Source organism: Lycorma delicatula, chromosome 8 (genome assembly GCF_047948215.1).
Source record: "Lycorma delicatula isolate Av1 chromosome 8, ASM4794821v1, whole genome shotgun sequence".
NCBI classification, from domain to species: Eukaryota; Metazoa; Arthropoda; class Insecta; order Hemiptera; family Fulgoridae; genus Lycorma; species Lycorma delicatula.
Genome location: NC_134462.1, coordinates 87,693,548 through 87,711,972, shown reverse-complemented (window position 1 = coordinate 87,711,972; position 18,425 = coordinate 87,693,548). Strand labels below are relative to the sequence as shown.

Here is an 18,425-nt window from a genome sequence, read left to right as displayed (position 1 = left end):
CAACAGAAATGTACTACAGCAACTGCTGGTGGCTTAAAAGAGGAAAAGTGTGCCACCAGCTAGTTCGAGAATCCTGCCATCATCACAGTGAAAACAGTAAAAAATAAGTTTCATGTTCAGTAAATACATCGGAGTAAGGAGTCAGTATTGGCTAACTAGCAACAATAAAAACCACTTTTAGTGCTCAGGATTCTTCTTTGAAGATTCTCAGAACAATCAAGGAACTATCAGCCAATACACATCATAGACATCTGTTTAAAAATAGCAATTATGTTTATTACGTGTGAATATCATTACAGTGAGAACAGTATATTATTACATAACAAAATAAATCTTATTACAGTTCTGTAATTTTTTTCTAACATGAACTTTGGGTTTGTATAATAAAGAATAAGTAAACAAAAGAAAAAGAAAATTTAACTCATGTTTTGGAGCCATCTTGCAAATTTATCATTATTTAACTATGCATTAGTTAAATAATAAGTTATTAGAGTTACAGGTTGTAACTCCACCATCTGATTAAATTATAAAATACATAAAAAAAAGTAAATTGTTTTACATTGCTATTATACATATAATAATTTTTATAATCAGGGCCATGCTTCACATAAAATCATTTACTTAATTATTCTAATGCGTAAAAAATTTACACGCATAAAATTTAACCTGATGAATGGTTACAAAAACATACTAAAATAATCATATCTCCAAGATGAATTGAAAACAATTTTAAATTTTAATATAGATAGTTTAATTTTAAATCTGAATGAATTTCAAATAAATATGATACATAATTTATTAAAGAAGACTAAGGTTAGGTTAGGGTTAAATAATGGTGATAAAATAATTTTGACGGGTTTACAAAAAATTAATTACTGTTTACTAACACACAACTTTAATTATCAATCGCTCTTTTATGTTACAGGTTTTACGTGTAAGTTCGCACCTTATAAATTACAGCTTACTAATTCAGCTACGATAACTACCAGTAAAAACATACAGATTAAACTTGTTCTTTTTAAATAATGTAATTTCTTTCATTATGTTCAACATTAAACAAAATTCTGTTACTAAAAAAACTTGTCAATGCATGCACATCCATTCTCAATAATAACAAGTAATATTACACTGAAAATTAAATTTTTCAATCACTAATATTTTTAACTACAAATTACTTAAAATTACCATAAACGAGCTAAGATATATCCAACATTTTATCAACAGCAACCATTCAAATAGGCTTCCGTAAGAGGAGATTAACATTTGAAAGTAAACAATATTTTGTAGTCAACTGTATCAGTAGTACAATATTAAAAATTAAATATTTAGATTAAACGCACCCATAACAAGCCCACTTTTGGTGATTAATATGAATCAAATAACCATTTTTCCTATTTTTCACGTAAAAATTCATACTACACATTAAAAATAATATATTAAATCTAATTGTAAAAGATAATCGATAAATACAACGTAAACATGGGCTCCCACTAAATTGATTTTAGGTTAGAAGTCATATATAATTAATTATGTAGTTTTAAAAGTATATTCATAGCTACAAATAATTTAATATGGAGCTATCTAACTTACCAATTATTTTAAGATGATGGGATTCAGCGCACACATCAAACTAAACGAATAATAAATGTATTTTTTAACACTAACAACTACACCACGGACAAAGCAACGCCTGCAGATCTACAGCTAACTACACACCATCTGATCCCAGAATTCCACGAACTACAAAATAAACACTATTGCTAGCGCAACTACAAAATACGATTAGTGGGTGTGAGACGTCATATAGTGCTGCGGATGCCAATTTGTAGCAACGATTTACGTATCCATTGTCTAGAAAAAACATTAATGATTTTTAAAGAATTGATCATCAGATATTTTATATGCAATAATTAATTTGTAATCGTACGTGAAGATTATTCCTAAATAATAAAAAATCATCGTTAACATAATTTTGTAATATATATGAAAGTTAGTTTGCTGCAATTCAATTTATTTACCCTTCAGATGTTTTTATTATTATGCTGGAGTACAAATACTTTTTTCTGTGAATAAAAAAAATTAAACAAGCAACAAAGATGAAATACTAATGGGAAACGTAATATACCTATCTATCTCTACGTTACGATTTGTAAACAAAATTTTATTTTGAGCGAGATAGATATTTATTTGATAGATTTATACCAAAATGTAACTGGTAAGAAAAGAAATCGAATGTACAGAGAAATTTGTCATTTAATGTACAAAAATTTGTGAAATAAAGAATTACCTCGTGTTTTTAATTAGGATTTATTAGATGTTTAATTACTTTTTTAATATTTGACTAGATTTTAGAAAATATTTGGATGTGTTATGCTTTACAACGATATAAACCTTGAGGTAAAACAAAGATACGAGTTCAGCTCATATAAATGTGGCTCAAATCCCGGAAAAACCAATGTTTGGCTTGGTTGAGGTAATCTTTACTTTGCTGTTGACTTTGGAATAAATTTTACACCAAAAATAATAAAACTGATTTCCAATTTTTATTCACAAATCGTTTCTATACGAGTCTACGATCTCTTCAAGGTTAACATGTGGCAACAATGTTCACAAAAACAAAAATGTCTGAATTACATTAGTGATTGTGGACCCCTGTTAGAACTCTCTAAGTCCGTGAACAAAACCGATGATGAATTCAGATTTTATTACTTAACTAAAGTATAATAGTATATTTCTTACTTTCATTTTATGTAGCATTTTGTATTGATAGTACTGAAAGTGTAATCTATCATTATTGAATTTTTAGTGAATGCTTGTTTTGGCAATTCATTTGAAAAGAGTGTTTTTTTTTACTTGAAGTTTATTCCAAAATGAAGCCTGTAGGTTATGCAGGTTTAAAAATTATTTAATGATAAGAGGTAAGTAAATTATTATAATGGAGTTTATTATTACTGTTTATTCACTGATGTTGCATTGATAGAATTGTGGTCCATTATTAGATGCTGGGTTAAGCATTTTAGTTTACGGTACTACCCTGTCGTGGTCCTAGTTCATTGCGTATTTACAGTTTACGTTACTGTTTATGATGGTAAGTTATATATTAAAATTAATTTTACCTGTAAAAAACCTTTTGAAGATTTTATTTTTCATTAAATTCCAGCTTAATCAACATTAATTCAAATAATTGAAATTTATGAATTACTTAATGTGCTTTTATTTAAATTTAATTATGATTTGTGTTTTTATATCAATTATTAGGGCAGTGCCATATTAGCTTAAAAGTTAAAAAAGTATTTCTGGCAGTATTTTTTTTTTACAGTTCAACAATTTTTCTGAAATTATTTATGTGATAATAGGCTAATTAGTTAATTTATTTAGTCTGCTATCAAAGATTTTGAATAATTTTTTACTTAACCTTTTTTCTTTGTACATTGAAGTTTAGTATGCATATACAAGTCTTGAATTTGAAAGTAGTAAATACAAATCTGTGTAGCTAGATCCTAGGTATAAATTTAAAAAAGAAAAAAGTTTTTCTTTCATATTGACAAAATGGTTATAATATCTTTTTACATTTGTAAACTGCAGTTGTATGATTTTGAATACCTTAAATTTTTGTTTCTAGTAAGAATATACAAGAAAAAAATGTCTAATATTAATATTTTTGATTGAAAATTTTTATTCGTATGTAAAGAGAAAATGTTTTCTCATTTGTTTTTGTTGTAGAAGTGATTGACTATCAATAAAAGTTTTTTGTAAATACTTTTAAATTTAACAATTGCCTTTGGATTTAAAGAAACAGTAAGTTTGATGTAATAAAATGTAAACCTTTTCCTCATCTTTCAATCATGAGTTTGGTTTTTCATTTTTTAAAGAATACATACCTTGTCTGTTTTATTTACTTAGTCTTTTGATTTCTTTATTGAAAATTAGTTAGCTTTCAAGTAGGTGATTTCAGATGGAAAAATTCAGGGTATAATCTACCATACAAGTTATTCCTGTACAAAATTTGAGTAATATTTGGATATTTATACTTAAAAAAGAAAAAAATGTAAGGTATTTCTGCTTAGTTGAGTAAGGAATTTGTTAATTTACATTAATCCTACATGTATGATTTATCTAATTCAATTGTGATTTCATGAACAAAAAGAACCAGTGTAATTAGGTATATGTTATAATATTTGTTTTTACATTTGTCAATAGTTTACTAATGATCAGTTTTGTCAGTGTAATTTTGCTTTATTATTATTTTTTAATTATACATACATTTTTTTATTAAAATAGTAAATTGAATTCCATTTCATAAATCAGCTTTGTGCCCTGTTTGCTAATCCCAAAAATCACCAGTCATAACATTTAATTGTTGTTTTTTCCATTACCAGAAGTTTGTAATTAATCTTCTTAAATAGAAAATAGATTTATGATGAATTGAATGAATAAATAGGGAGTATGAACTGTTTGAAAAATGTAATAAATGCTTTTAATGCTAGCAGTATCCAAACTTATAAATGTTATGTTAAAATTTTAAAGATTTCGACTTTTATTTTTTCTAGGAAACAGCTTTACACATTTACCGTACTCATATTTTTTTCTTTGTGATCTGTTTCAATATATTTAATTAGTGTTAGAAAAATCAATAAAATGAGTTACTAAAAGCTCTCAGGCCATCTGAACAAGTCTAAAGTTTGTTTATTATGTGCATTTGACGAACCAAGAATTCAGTTCTCTGTTTTTAAATTATTATGGCATCATTTCAGAATTTTTATAATGATAAAACATGAGATTATTACAAATAATGGATTGAATTCTGGTGAATAGGAGATGTGTATGAAGTAGGAGTTTCAAGATTATATTGAGGTTATGAAACAAATCATATTGATTGATGACAGATTTATATGAAGTATTGTTTTTTTTAAATTAAAAATGTTAACTCCTGTCTATTTCATATGCAGTGAATTTTGCAATTTTTTTAAATTTGAGATTGTAATATTTTTATAAAGAGGATTATGAGAAATTAAACATTTTATAGAATAAAAACATTGTGTTTTATCATTTGGCAAGTTTTGTGTTTTTGTGGCAACTTGATTTTTTTGAAAGAGATTCATTTTAATTTTGAGTCTAAAATAAATTACATATTATTTTTATATAATTGAACTCTTTGTAAGAAGAATTGGTATTAATTATTTTTACCATACTGGTTTTTAGAAATACCCTTAAAATGTTATGTTTCTGTTCCCTGACTCAGATGCCTCTGTTATATGGACTGCAAAATGACTTTTTTCTCCAGCTAGGCCCATTTATTGTTAAAAGTTTAATTTAGTTTTAATTCCTTTTTTATTTTTCTCTACATCTCCATTTTACAACAAAAAAAAAGTTTGTCTCAGGGCTCATAATTGAACGATAATGATCGCTTCCATTATCAGGGTCTCGATGTAGAGACTGTGATAAATGGTTAAGTAATGTAAAAAAGCTGTTGGGAATGATCAGACATTTAAAAAAGATTCAGAAATTTTCTTCATTATCATTACTGACAGACTCGGCATCATAGCAACAAGAACGCATATGTTAGCTGCATTCATATTCTTTTGTTACAGATCCCATTTACAATAAATATTATCTTCCATTATGTCTAATACTTGTATAGGTCTTCAAAATATTTTTCTCACCAAAACTTTATCTTCATCATGCAAGATTTGGAAATTATCAAATTTTGTGCCCTTGCACTATATAATTTATAATTGTATATAATTAACAGTAGTATAATTATTATATAATATAATAAAATAATTTATAATGATTTAAATATAATTAATGATAGTATTTAATTGTATATAATTATATATACATTTATATATTATTCTTTCATTAACATACTTCCTGCTCTGAAACCTTTTTTGATGGATTAAATCATCAAATTACACATTATTGGGTTAAACCTTAATCGTGTGGATCAAACTCCCCAACATGTGGTCAATATAATTAAGGCCTAAATTTATTAAAATAGAGATATAGGTCACAGTTACCTTTTTTATGTTTGATTAAGCATATGAGTTCTGACATCCTCAAATTTGTCCACATGGTCTTGCTTCCCCCCATTGTCTGTGACTCAAACTTTACATATGTTATACATCTAAGATTATAGTTGATAAAAGTAACACATATGTAGGCAAGGAGGAATTTTTGTATCAATTCATGACATAGTTGAGAATTATTATGTTTTCATTTCTGCTGCTCATATTTGAAGACTTTGCAATAATTATATATTGTAAAAATAGTAATTTAATTACCAACCAATTTTCTAGTTTGTATTTATTCTAAATCATTTTCATTATTAGTCAAAATAAGATTATATGTCTTTTTAATGAATTAACGATTTTAAATATAAGTTATGCGTATGTATTTTGTAGGATTTAAAGGTAAGCTTTTATGATTATTTTAATTCTCAACCTTTGCAAAATGGAAAACTCTTCTTTTTTTTTGTTATCAGTTATGCTAACTGTATAACCAACTACATTTGGTTAACTGTTAGCTAGTTTGTTTATTTAAAAGCTCTATCGACTAAACTGAAATTTACTATTATTGTGTTCACGTATCCTAATTCTTTTCATCTAGAAGTTTTAAGTTGACCTTTATTTTTTAGTTCTTAGACATTAGATAAAATGTAGAAATTTCAGGCATGTGGGAGGGGCCAACAGTATCTAATCCTGATGTCACTTGATTGTTTTACTTTTGCAACTTTTATATGCTGCTAGTCGCAAGACACTGCTTGAAATAAACTAAAATAATTTACAACATAGTGTCATCATAGCACATTCAAAACAAATAACACTATTGCCCTTTCTGTTTGTTACTGTCTTAGATTATTCAATGGCTCTCTTTAGATACTTTTCAAGAAAAAGCCCCCAACCGATCTGTAGTTAGTCAGTTGTTAGATGGCGCCACTGAAAGGAGAAAATAACTAAATAAAATAAACTAAAACTTATTTTTTATAATAAATAAATGTAATTATAAATATAATCTAATCAAAGTTAATCTACGCTCACTAACCTTGACTAGCAAGCGAAGGTTAGCGAACGTAGGTTAAGTTTGGTTACCAGCCTTTGTGGCACGAGTGGTAGCGTCTTGGCCTTTCATCTGGAGATTCCAGGTTCAAATCCCGGTCAGGCGTGGCATTTTTCACACCCTACAAATCATTCATCTCATCCTCTGAAGCAATACCTAACAGTGGTCCCAGAGGTTTAAAAAAAAAAGGTTAAATTTGGTTAGATTATATTTATACTTTTGGATTTATTTTTTATATGTATTTAGTTATTCATTTAAATTTATTATACAGTGCACCTTCAATTTACACAAGTGTTACGTGCCAGAAAATTTTCGTGTATAATGAAATTGTAGAAGTTACTGGCATAAATATTACTGTACTCAAAAAATACTGTACTTTATTTTACTATTTTATTATTGCACTATCATTGTATTATTTTAATGATATTACAGTACAATGTTTGTATTTAAGAAGAAAAAATATGTACTATTTATTTATTTTTTCTTTCAGTGACTCCATCTAGCAGCTAACTAACTACAGATTGGCTGCAGGCATCTTCTTGAAAAGTACCCTATTTTATATTCTGCTTTTCACTTACTATTTTTTAGCAGTTTAATTATTCTAGCCATATTGTTCTAATTGAGATATTAAATGATTTATGATATTTGTTAATTTTAATCATGGTGGAAAAAACATGCAAAAAAGAAAAGTATAGTGTATCATAATTTTTTGATATTACAGCATTTCTAACAATAATTATTAATAAAATAATTAAATAAAAATGTCCAATAGAAATCAATTTTTACTCTGTAAAGAAGTGTCACATTGTGTGCTGGACCCATTAAAATAAATAATTTTGTTGATCCAAAATGAAAGTGATGGGATGGGATACACAGCTAGTGCACTGTCTTACCGGTGTACAGTGATATATATTAATTGCATTGTATGTGCTGCAAATGTCACAGATTGTGTTTTCTGATGTGTCTGACTTTGTCAGTTCTTAATCCTGTCGGCTCTTGTACCCTCTCTGCTGCTGGTAATTTCTTACTCTAACACCTTCAATCCACCTGTTAGTTTACCTGTTACCTTCAGTTGATTTTCATCTTTTAATACTAGACAGTCTTGTTACTGAGGGTTACCATCCGGCAATAGGTGGATTCAGGTTTTTTTACAAGCTTATTACTCTTATCTTTACTATTTAGAGGGACTCAAGCTAAAAAAAAATATATTAACAATTGTAACATTTTGTTCACTTTTTATTAATTTCAAAAATAATCTTTACTTTTGCTAGCAAAACTAATTACTATGCGAATAGTTTTATTGTTATAGTAAAGTTATGTTTAATATTTTATGTATTTACTACTACTAGTTATAACCAATTTAACTGAAAAGTTAAAACTTTTTATGAATTAGAATTTATATTGTGTATGTCTATCTCCATCCTGTTATAAATTCTGATTATTGGAATGAAAGTTAAAATGTTAAAACACAAAGTTTTTATCTTTGTTGGTGAATTTGTAGAATAAATGGAAAAGTAATCCAGAAAGGTCATTTTATTAATATGTGTTCTGAGTGAAAAATGTATAGTAGATACGAAACTTAGACTGATATAATCTTTTTTATGTTGGTGGAAAATTTGAAAAAGTTATTTTCTGAGTGCCATACTAAAGTAAAACATTATTTTTAAAGAAAATTGCTTTAGTGCTAGTTCTACACATGTGTAACAATAATTAACAATCTTGGACAATTGAATCAGGTTGTTATTAAATGAGCTTGGTATGGTGTACCGTAAATCTCTGTAGAAATTTGACTTTCTTGCCTGGTGTAATAATTATATGTGAATAATAAAATAATAATAATAAAATTTTAAGACAAATTTGTGATAGAATGTAAAGTTCAGATTGAAAACTAGAAAAAATGTTCAATTCAACATTGTTTTTGATGATTTTACACCTCACCACTGCATGATTATCACTCAGTTCAGAAAAACATTTCAGTTTAACGTTCATATATTTGTCTTTCATGAGAATTAATATTCTGTTAAGATAGAATGGTCATTAAATTAGTTTCATTAGTTAACTGAATTAGTTTAATTGCTTTAGTTGTATTCTCAAAACAGAATAATACAGAAACCAATCTATATGCTAAATGATTATAATGTACAAGATTTTGTAAATTATGGAACTTTTGTAGAAAACTTTATGATAAGATAAATGTTATAGTGTTGTGTTCAGATTATGGATGTTTTATTGCAAGAGAAGTGAAAATACACAAAGAGGCATTTTATATTTATAATTTATTTATTGAGTATGGTAAGGTGACTTAGATACCGTAATATGCTTGTTAGTTAAGCACTCTAGAAGTTTCTTGATTCTGGAAGGTAAGTTGTTCATTGCATGTTGACCCGTCCCAATGTCAGTAAGTACTGGCATTGTCAGTGACTTAGTGGTTTGAGTCATATCTCTTCTCTTTAAAAATGTTTAAATTGGTTCAGCAGATAATAGTTTGATGGTATTAATTCTGGGCTCTGTGGAGGATGGATGGCAAATCTCACTTGCGTCGTTGTAGTGTTTCAGTAGTTTAAAACATCTGTGTGAGACTGAGTAACTCCACTTTGAAGTATTTGCAGGGTAACTCTTGTCTTTTAAAATTATGTTTAGCATCATGTTATGCCATATACTGATAGTTTTTGTAATGTAAGAAAGTCAAGGTAAAATAGTACCTGTGATCTCAAAAGAAGGTTTACTATAATTTTTACTGGTGAAAATGTGATTTTTTTCTTTCTGTTGGGGAATTGGTTTGAAAACTCTATTCTGGCTTATGTTGAATCAAATAAAATTGAGCACCCATGGCTCATCTCAGGTTATTTTTAAAGTTTAAATAACTATGTCTGGTCTGTAGAAGTTGTTGATAGCAATCAGTCTTTTTTCATTTAGTATGGGTTTTAAAAGATGATGGAACCCATGTAGCTCACACACTTAAATTTTAAATCATCTCTTTTTATATTTTGTACACTGCCAACATCAATTTTTAAGTTTTTCAGAGATTTTCCTGATAATTTGTCAATTTTCTTTAAATAAGTCTGTCAACTTCCCTTTGATAGTTTTTTGGATGAGGATCTTTATTGTAAGTATTGTATAAATTTGAAATGGACTGAATCCTTCACTTATCAAAGATTCAGTAATAATTAATTATTCACTGCGCTACACAATTGTGTTCATCCTTTTCACACATGTTGATTTCAATCTATAGGATAGGGAGAAAGAACAGCCAATACTACTTATAAATTCAGACCTCCAATGAGTCTGTCCTTTCACTTATTGTGAAAGGAGTACATGAAATTACTATTTAAATTTGAACTTCCTAGTCATGTGGGATGCAGTAAAAATACTTTTTTATAATGTATTTTATCAGAAGCTAATAATATATAAAATTAAAAAAAAAAACAATACAGTCAGTAATCAAAGTTAACAAAAAAAAGTTTACTATCATGCCTCATAATTCATATTAGCTTCTGTCCGTTAATTTCAGGCATTTTTTTTTAATATTGAATCTTTAAAAAATTATGAATTTACACGTCAGTGTAAAGTCTATCACGTTCAGTCTATCTACTGAAAAATACTTTAAAATTATTTTACTTAAAAATTCTTAATGAAAAGAATTTTACAAAAATCATACAATCATTTGAACCATGAAAAATTTTAACCATTTCCGATTTCTTTTTATGATTGTGGTAAAAAAAAACTCTCTTAAAAGATTTTCCCACATAAGTGAGAGATTAATTTAGTTGTTGCCAATCCTTTTTTTATAATGGCATTTCAAAAGCTGTTTTGTACGTTGCATTTTCTCTTATGAATGTGCCTGTGGAAGAAATGCCACCTTCTTTTAATATTGAAGCTTTATTATCATATTCTAGAAAAACATTTTTAAAAAAATAAAAATTATGTATTATTATAAATGCAGATGTTAAAATAAGTATTTTCTCAGTAATGATATCTTGTGTTCCTGAAAACAGTATGTGCGATATTGCTATTATGGTAAGATTTGGCAGAGGCTAAATTTCCCACAATCAATTGTTTTATTTTGTAATGTTTAATTTTCCCTTTGTTAATTAAATTTTTTTTAGATCTCAATTTGCTAAATTTATTACAATATAAGCTGGGTCTTTTATTCACAGAACCAGTATTTATTGTATCCCAGAAGTAAATTCTTGATTGAAACTTGAAATTACAATTTTTATATTTTAATATCAATGATATATCTATTTTAGGTTAAGATGTTTTAAGTTACAGTGAAAAAGTCAACTGCAATGAAAGTGAATATGAATAAAATTTTTAAAATTTGTCTCAAAAATATAAGTAACAGAATTAGTTTGTGAAAGGACTTTCTCAATAAGTATGTTTCTAATAAATAAAAAAAATAATAAATGATTTAAAATTATATAAGCATTTATAATAAATACAAAGAAATCATTTTAGTTTAATGTCTGAAAAAATATATGAATATAATTTTTACTTCCTTTTTTTTTGAGATTCACCTTTGAAGTTTTTTGATAAAATTTTAATTTTGATATAGATTAATTTTTTAATTTGTATTCTATCGTTATACTGTTTTTGACAGGAAACCTTTTCTTTGCTTGCCAAGCAATGAGTAATAGATCTGCATCAGTTCAACAGCATCATCTATAAATAAATGTGTATCGTACATTGAGGTTTATTAATAACATCTTTCACCAATTAATCTGTTATCATCTATTTTACTCGTAATTTATTATCATATTTAATTTGTAAACTTAATAAATGGTAATGCCATAGTTTTAACAAAGTAAAACCTTGATAATTTAAGTTTCTCAAGACAATATGTTAATAAATTAATTATATAATTTTTTAAATCTGTATTAAGAGTTGCACAGTTAGTCATCTTGCATAAACTCTAATAATTGTTCTCTGATATAATTATAAAAAAATGATGTCTGCCATTATAGAAAAGAAATGTTTAGTTATACATACAATGAATCTTCTCATAATGGGAATAATATGTCTTAGACATTCCAATGTATAGGAAAATTTTGAATATGAGAAAAATAATTTTTTATTTGTTTTAGAATTAAAAAATATATTAATTATAAGAAAATTATGTTGTACCATAATTTATTAAAAGATTTTACTTACTTCTGATACTACTAACGGGATAAACTTAAAAGTATACAAATTTTTTAAATAAAATAATAAATTAACTGAATTTTTTTATCTATTGATATTAGTTATTTTTAATTTGGTTTTAAAAATCTGCATCTGTATGCATTCACCTTTTTCAACTCTAATAATCATTTTCAATTTCATGTATATTTTTTATCGTTATCAGAACTTCCTTTAATTTTTTGAATCACATTTAATTTAACATATGAACATAATATGCAGAAAGTAATGAGGGCAGTATTATATAGAACTGAAAAAGAAATCAATAATTGCATCACTTTTAAACTGTAATCAAATAAAACTTGTGCTCAAGTTCAGGTTTTATTATATACTGGTATACTGATACAGTACTATATTACAAAAAATTGGCCAGTTGAAGACTACTTGTGTAACACACCTACATCATTAAGAAGTTACCTATATGTATATAATTCAGTACTTTTCAATTTTGGGTGAATAACAGAATGTTCCTAGAAGTTATAAAAATGTAGATAAAAAAAGTAAAACCTAATAAACGATTGAGTTACTGTGTTTGCAGATACAGGCAAATGAAATTAAATAATGTAAATACAAATTTCCATTCTCATCGCAGAAGGAAATTAAGATAACAAAAAATTACTGTTTTTTATTTTTTCCAATTATTGTTGTTTATAGTTATGAGAAAATGTGGATAAGAGGTATGATATGTAAGGTTTTGCTGTAAATAATAATATAAAAATGTAATGTAGATAATGATACCAGGTTCAAATCCCAGTCATTCGTGGCATTTTTCGTATGTTACAAAAATAGATAAGATACAATAGATAGTGGCAAAACTTTTCTTTATTTTATATAAATTTCCACAAATTAAATTAATTTGTTTTTGCGGCAGCTCTATGCTTAGGTAAATAAAATTTTTCTGTCTATTTTTGTAGATTTTTCTACATTAAAGTTGTAAATAAAACTGCTTGAATTGGTGCTGAGTAATTCAGATTATTGAAAGTGAATGACATTATTTTGAAGATAACTTTTTTTTAAACCGATTAATTGAGGACTTCTCATTTTTTCTGTGGCATCCTTTCTTTTTATCAAATTGGTTATTTTATTTTGCTATACCCTACAACTCCAGTTTCATATTGAAATTTTTGCCTTCCTTAAGATTTTTTCTAGTATCAATTTTAATTTATTTTGTTTATTTAAATGTGGCTTTTTAACCTAGTACTTACACAGATTTATGGTGTGTACATCTCTCTTCCTAACTCTTAAAAAATTTTCATTCAAAAGTTTACTATTTGGTTAATTTTAACATTCCAATGCAGTTTAGAATATCTGCTTTGAAAGCACCAGTTTCATACCAGAGTTTCTGTTAAGTCAGTTCCTGGCTTGCACATTGAATTTTTCTATTACAAGGAATTGGTAAAATTTTATTTTCACATGTTTCAGTCATACATGATAATGGATTGAGCAACATGAATTATTTCATATTTCTGAACCTTTTATACAATTGTGTATTATTAATGAACTTACTATTTGATATGATTTGGTTTTTGATTATCAAATATTCGATTATGTTTAATCCTATCATAAAATATGTAAAATTATATTTTATACAATAAGCTACATTTTATATTGCATTCAGAAACTTAATTATTTACCGTCAGAAATATTACCTTAGCAGTGTAGTGTATATAAACATAGCCTCTAATATTAATTTAGTCCAATGTTTGACAGTTTTTCGCTCAGAATTCTTTTGGATAAAACCAGTTTATGTGAAATTTGGACAGTAATTAGGGAATAGTTGAAGGAACAAAAGTTATATAGTGCTGAAGTGTGCTTTTACCCCCTTTTTTGCCGCCCCTTCTTGGAGTGGAAATTATTAAATTCAAAAATAATGCAGAAATCGATGGAGGAATAAATTATAAGCAAGAAATGTTCTATAAAAATTTTTGTAGAGTCAATACTTTTTGAGTAATTCGTGATTGAAAATGTTGATTTTTCATCAAACCATTGAACGATTTTTCACGAATAACTCAAAAACTTTACGTTTTATCAAAAAAATTATTATTAGCAAAAATGAAGCTTATAAAATAATGAAGAGATGGACTTTTTTATTTGTATAGGTGCAATACAAACAGAGTTATTCCTCGTTGAAGGTAACTTTTTGTTCACCAAAAACTTAAGTCGAATCTTTCAGCATTAAGTAACGGAAAAACGGAAGATTTTTTGAAGAAAACTTATGGAATATTTTTCAAAGTACTTGAAAAGACCTTTAAAATTAGCTTTGGTAAAAGTCATTAGCATGCAAACTAACGAAGTTATGTGAAAATAAAATGGGGTTGTTTTGCTTTTTTGGAGAAAAAATCAGCAATGAAACAAATTACTTTTCTGCAAGAATTAAAGTTGAGCATAATCCTTTTACAATTTACTGTACTTAAGTACTAACAATATGTTCTAGACGTTTGAACAGTTTGGATGCCTAGATTTGAAAAAGCTTTTGAAATTTCTTAAAAAATGTTCTTTTTCTCACAATAATTCAAAAACTAAAGAAAATACGTAAAAAATGCTAGAGTTCAAAAGTTTAGTTATTTTTTGTACTGAAAATCTTTTTTTTTTTATTTCTGTAGAATAAAAATTGATTGAGATATCACCATTAGAAGTTTGCATTTGAGTGTAAGGACCACCTTCCCCAAACCTTTTAAACTCAAAACTTTCAGAAACGATGATGTCAAGGAATCTGAACTTTACATGCCCTGTAGCCTTGAAATCCCTACAAAATGTTTTTTTGAGCGATTCAGTAGCTTAAAAATTAAGGATGTTATAGTTGAAAACCAATCACATATTTTGGTGAAATTTTCGCATCATGTTAATTTTTATATTCTCGACAGTTTCAGAGCATTTATGAAGACATGTAATTGTTTCTACATATGTAAAGTATATCCTCATACACTCATATCTGTATGTGTGTGTATGTATATATATATATATATATATATATATATAGATGAAAGTATAGGTAGAAGAAGAAAAGTAACAAAGCACACCATCGAGAAAACCCGCTGATGAATGATAGAATTTTGTGTACGTGGATGTATGTAGGTATATTGTTCATGCATATATGTGAATATATATCTCTTTTGTATGGTGTAGTCAGTACATTTCCAAAACTGAAAGAATAAACATGTGGTGGTAGTTTTTAATTTTAAGTAAACATGATTATTCATTTTAATCACGAGGCCAGTTTGTAAGGTGTGGGGTGTTGCAATAAATTATAAATTACATTAACAACTCTAAAACGTTTATAATTCATTGTAAATGCATCATTTAAACATTTTAAACTGTTGAAGACTGTTTTTTTTTTTTTGTCATTAGGATGGATTCTTATAAGGGTTGCGATGTTGTAACATATCATAAGTTATGTTTCAGAATATGGAGCAATTTTTATTTTACACATTTAAATGATTTTGAGCTACAAAACACTTCCATGTATAATTTTAACAATTTTTTTCATAGGGGGTGGTTATTAAGGGTTGAAATGTTGCACTAAATCATAAATTATAAACAGTAAAGGGATTTTAATTTATTATAAATACACCATTAAAACATTTCTCAACCTGTTGAAAATTAATTTTTTTTTTCAATTTCATCATAAGGGGTTGTTTCTAAGGGTTGAAATGTAGTAAAACATCATAAATCATATTCAACAACATAAAAGAATGTTTATTCTACATATTTAAACATGATTTAAATGTATGGTTTTTGAATTTTTTTTTAACAAGGGGTAGTTCTCACATCCCAAAAAACAAAAAGCACACATTAGGAATATGTAACTTTTTAAGCAGGCGGTTAGATATTAGATAACCTTAATTACACATTTTCATGAAAATCGATGTCCAAAAGAATTCTGAAGTAATATTCTATTTTTACCATCAAATACTGGACTACTTAATTATCTATGGTAGTGGATGTAAAATAATAATAGTCTGTTTATAATTAATAAAATACAGTTAATCAAGAGTATAAATTTCAATTTTGATGAATTAAAATAGAAGTAAAAACATTTGGTGTTTCCTTAATTTCATGTATGAATTTGATTTCTCTTTACAGGAAAGTTTTGAACAGGTTTCATTTTTAGATAATTATTTTAATTGAAAACATGAGATTAAATATTTAAACAAATTTATAAGTATTTAATACATTTCATACTTGCATAAGTTACATTTAGATGACTAAAAATTGAATATAAGATGTGGTAAAATGTCTTTAAATTTTAATTGACCTACATTCCATTTACTGTAAGTAGATTATAAATACTGTTATGCCATTTAAATGTACACATTATCTTTCTATAACTGCCACATTGATTTAAAAGTTTTTTTTATTGTACTCCAATTACCTGCTTTAATTTTTTGTTGATGCTGCTAAAAATTTATCCCCTTGAGTTAGTGTACTATTTTGTACAATTACCTTTACATATACTTTGTATATATCAGGATTCAATGTACTGTAAAAAAGTTTTTTAAATTACTTTTCCAGACATTATACTATTTATGCTCTCCGTAAATTAACTTAATCTCTGAGTAATCTGTTTGGTTAAGGGTTCAACACAAATGTATTCACTCATCAGCTAACTTTTTTTATTTGTAAAAGTATAATTTTCTTTTATAGAGTCATTTTTTGGTACTTTACTAGAAGATGCCTGCAGACAATGTGTAGTTAGTTGTTAGATGGTGCCACTGAAAGGAAAAAATAAATATATTAAAATTATAATCCAACTTTTTATAACAAATAAATATAATTATAAATATAATCTAACCAAGCTTAACTTACACTAGCATCGCTCGCAAACCTTGACTAGCGAGCATAGGTTAAGTTTGGTTTGATTATATTTATACTTTTAGATTTATTCATTATATACATGAAATCTGTAAATAAAGTAATGACACTAGTTTTTTGGCAGCCAAAGTGGCAACACTGTAAAGTTACTAGTAAACATATGGTTATATGAACAGCTAATTTATATTAGGTATTAATATTTTTAGTCTATTGTTGCCATGTGAGATGTCAACACATGTTTTGTGAAATAAGTTTTTGTTGTGTGTTACAAAAATGAGTGATACTAATTATGAGCAACATTTTTCAAATCAAATTTTGTGTTAAATTCTGAGAATGCTACCGTAACTTTTTGAAAATTGAAAAGGGTGTATGGAGATGACGCTCTCTCATGAGCCCAATTTTTTAGGTGGTTTAAAGCATATCAAGATGGCTGGTAATCAGTTGCGGACAATCCACACATTGGAAGACTGTTAATGTCAAAAAGTGACAACAGTGTTGAGTGAATCAGAGACTTGATACGGTATGACCGGCAATTAACTGTCAGAATGATTGCAGAACAGTTGAATTTGAACCATACCACAGCCTATCAAATTTGGACAAACAAATTGGACATGAAAAAAGTTTGTGCAAAATTGGTTCAAATAAACCTCACTATTGAAGAGAAAAACAAAACAACAGGATGAAAGTGTACCACGATCTTCTAGGGTGAATTGAAACTGATCCTGATTTTCAAAAAAATTTTATTACTGGTGATGAATCTTGGATATTTGAGTACAATCCAGAAACAAAATGCTAGAGCAAAGAGTGGCACGCCTCAAACTCACCATGTCCCAAAAAAGTAAAAATGATCAAATCAAAACCATACTAATTTGTTTCTTCGATAGTAATGGTATTGTCCATAAGGAGTTTCTGCCTACAAAATTTCTTGTTAAACATATTGATTTACAGACTGTAAATCAATATGTTTACTGAGAAATTCTTGAAAGACTGCGAAAAAGAGTTGCCCGCATGAGACCAGCGATCAAAGACAACTGGATCATAACAGTGCACTCTTAAGTAACTTGACAAAGAAAAACATTCCACACAAAGACAAAACCACCTTATTCACCTGACTTGAGTCCCTGTGACTTTTTCCTGTTCCTGACTTTAAAAAAACACCTCAATGGGCACAATTTTGGAACAATAGAAAACATTTAAAAAAATGAAACCGACCATCTGAAGAATATTCTGGTTTCCGAGTTTCAACACTGCTATGAAGAATGGGAAAACCGTTTGAAGCATTGCATGGCTTTCCAAGGGAACTATTTCGAAGATGATAAGAGTCCATTTATAATTGGATTGTAAATAAAAAGATTTTCTGAACCAGTCTCATTATT

The 18,425-nt window shown here is 27.2% G+C and overlaps 2 protein-coding genes across 5 annotated transcripts in view; one reads left to right on the top strand and one right to left on the bottom strand.

Moving 5' to 3' along the window:
• The window catches only part of LOC142328739 (uncharacterized), a 131,455-nt gene extending 129,620 nt beyond the window's left edge, over window positions 1-1,835 (bottom strand). For all 4 annotated transcript variants that reach the window (XM_075372724.1, XM_075372723.1, XM_075372725.1 and 1 more), the window contains exon 1: window positions 1,591-1,835. The gene's annotated coding sequence lies outside the window, so the exon portion shown is untranslated. The remainder of the gene's footprint in view (window positions 1-1,590) is intronic.
• A 796-nt stretch (window positions 1,836-2,631) lies between these two features.
• The window catches only part of LOC142329041 (uncharacterized), a 30,966-nt gene continuing 15,172 nt past the window's right edge, over window positions 2,632-18,425 (top strand). Inside the window, exon 1 of the mRNA XM_075373300.1 lies at window positions 2,632-2,918. The gene's annotated coding sequence lies outside the window, so the exon portion shown is untranslated. The remainder of the gene's footprint in view (window positions 2,919-18,425) is intronic.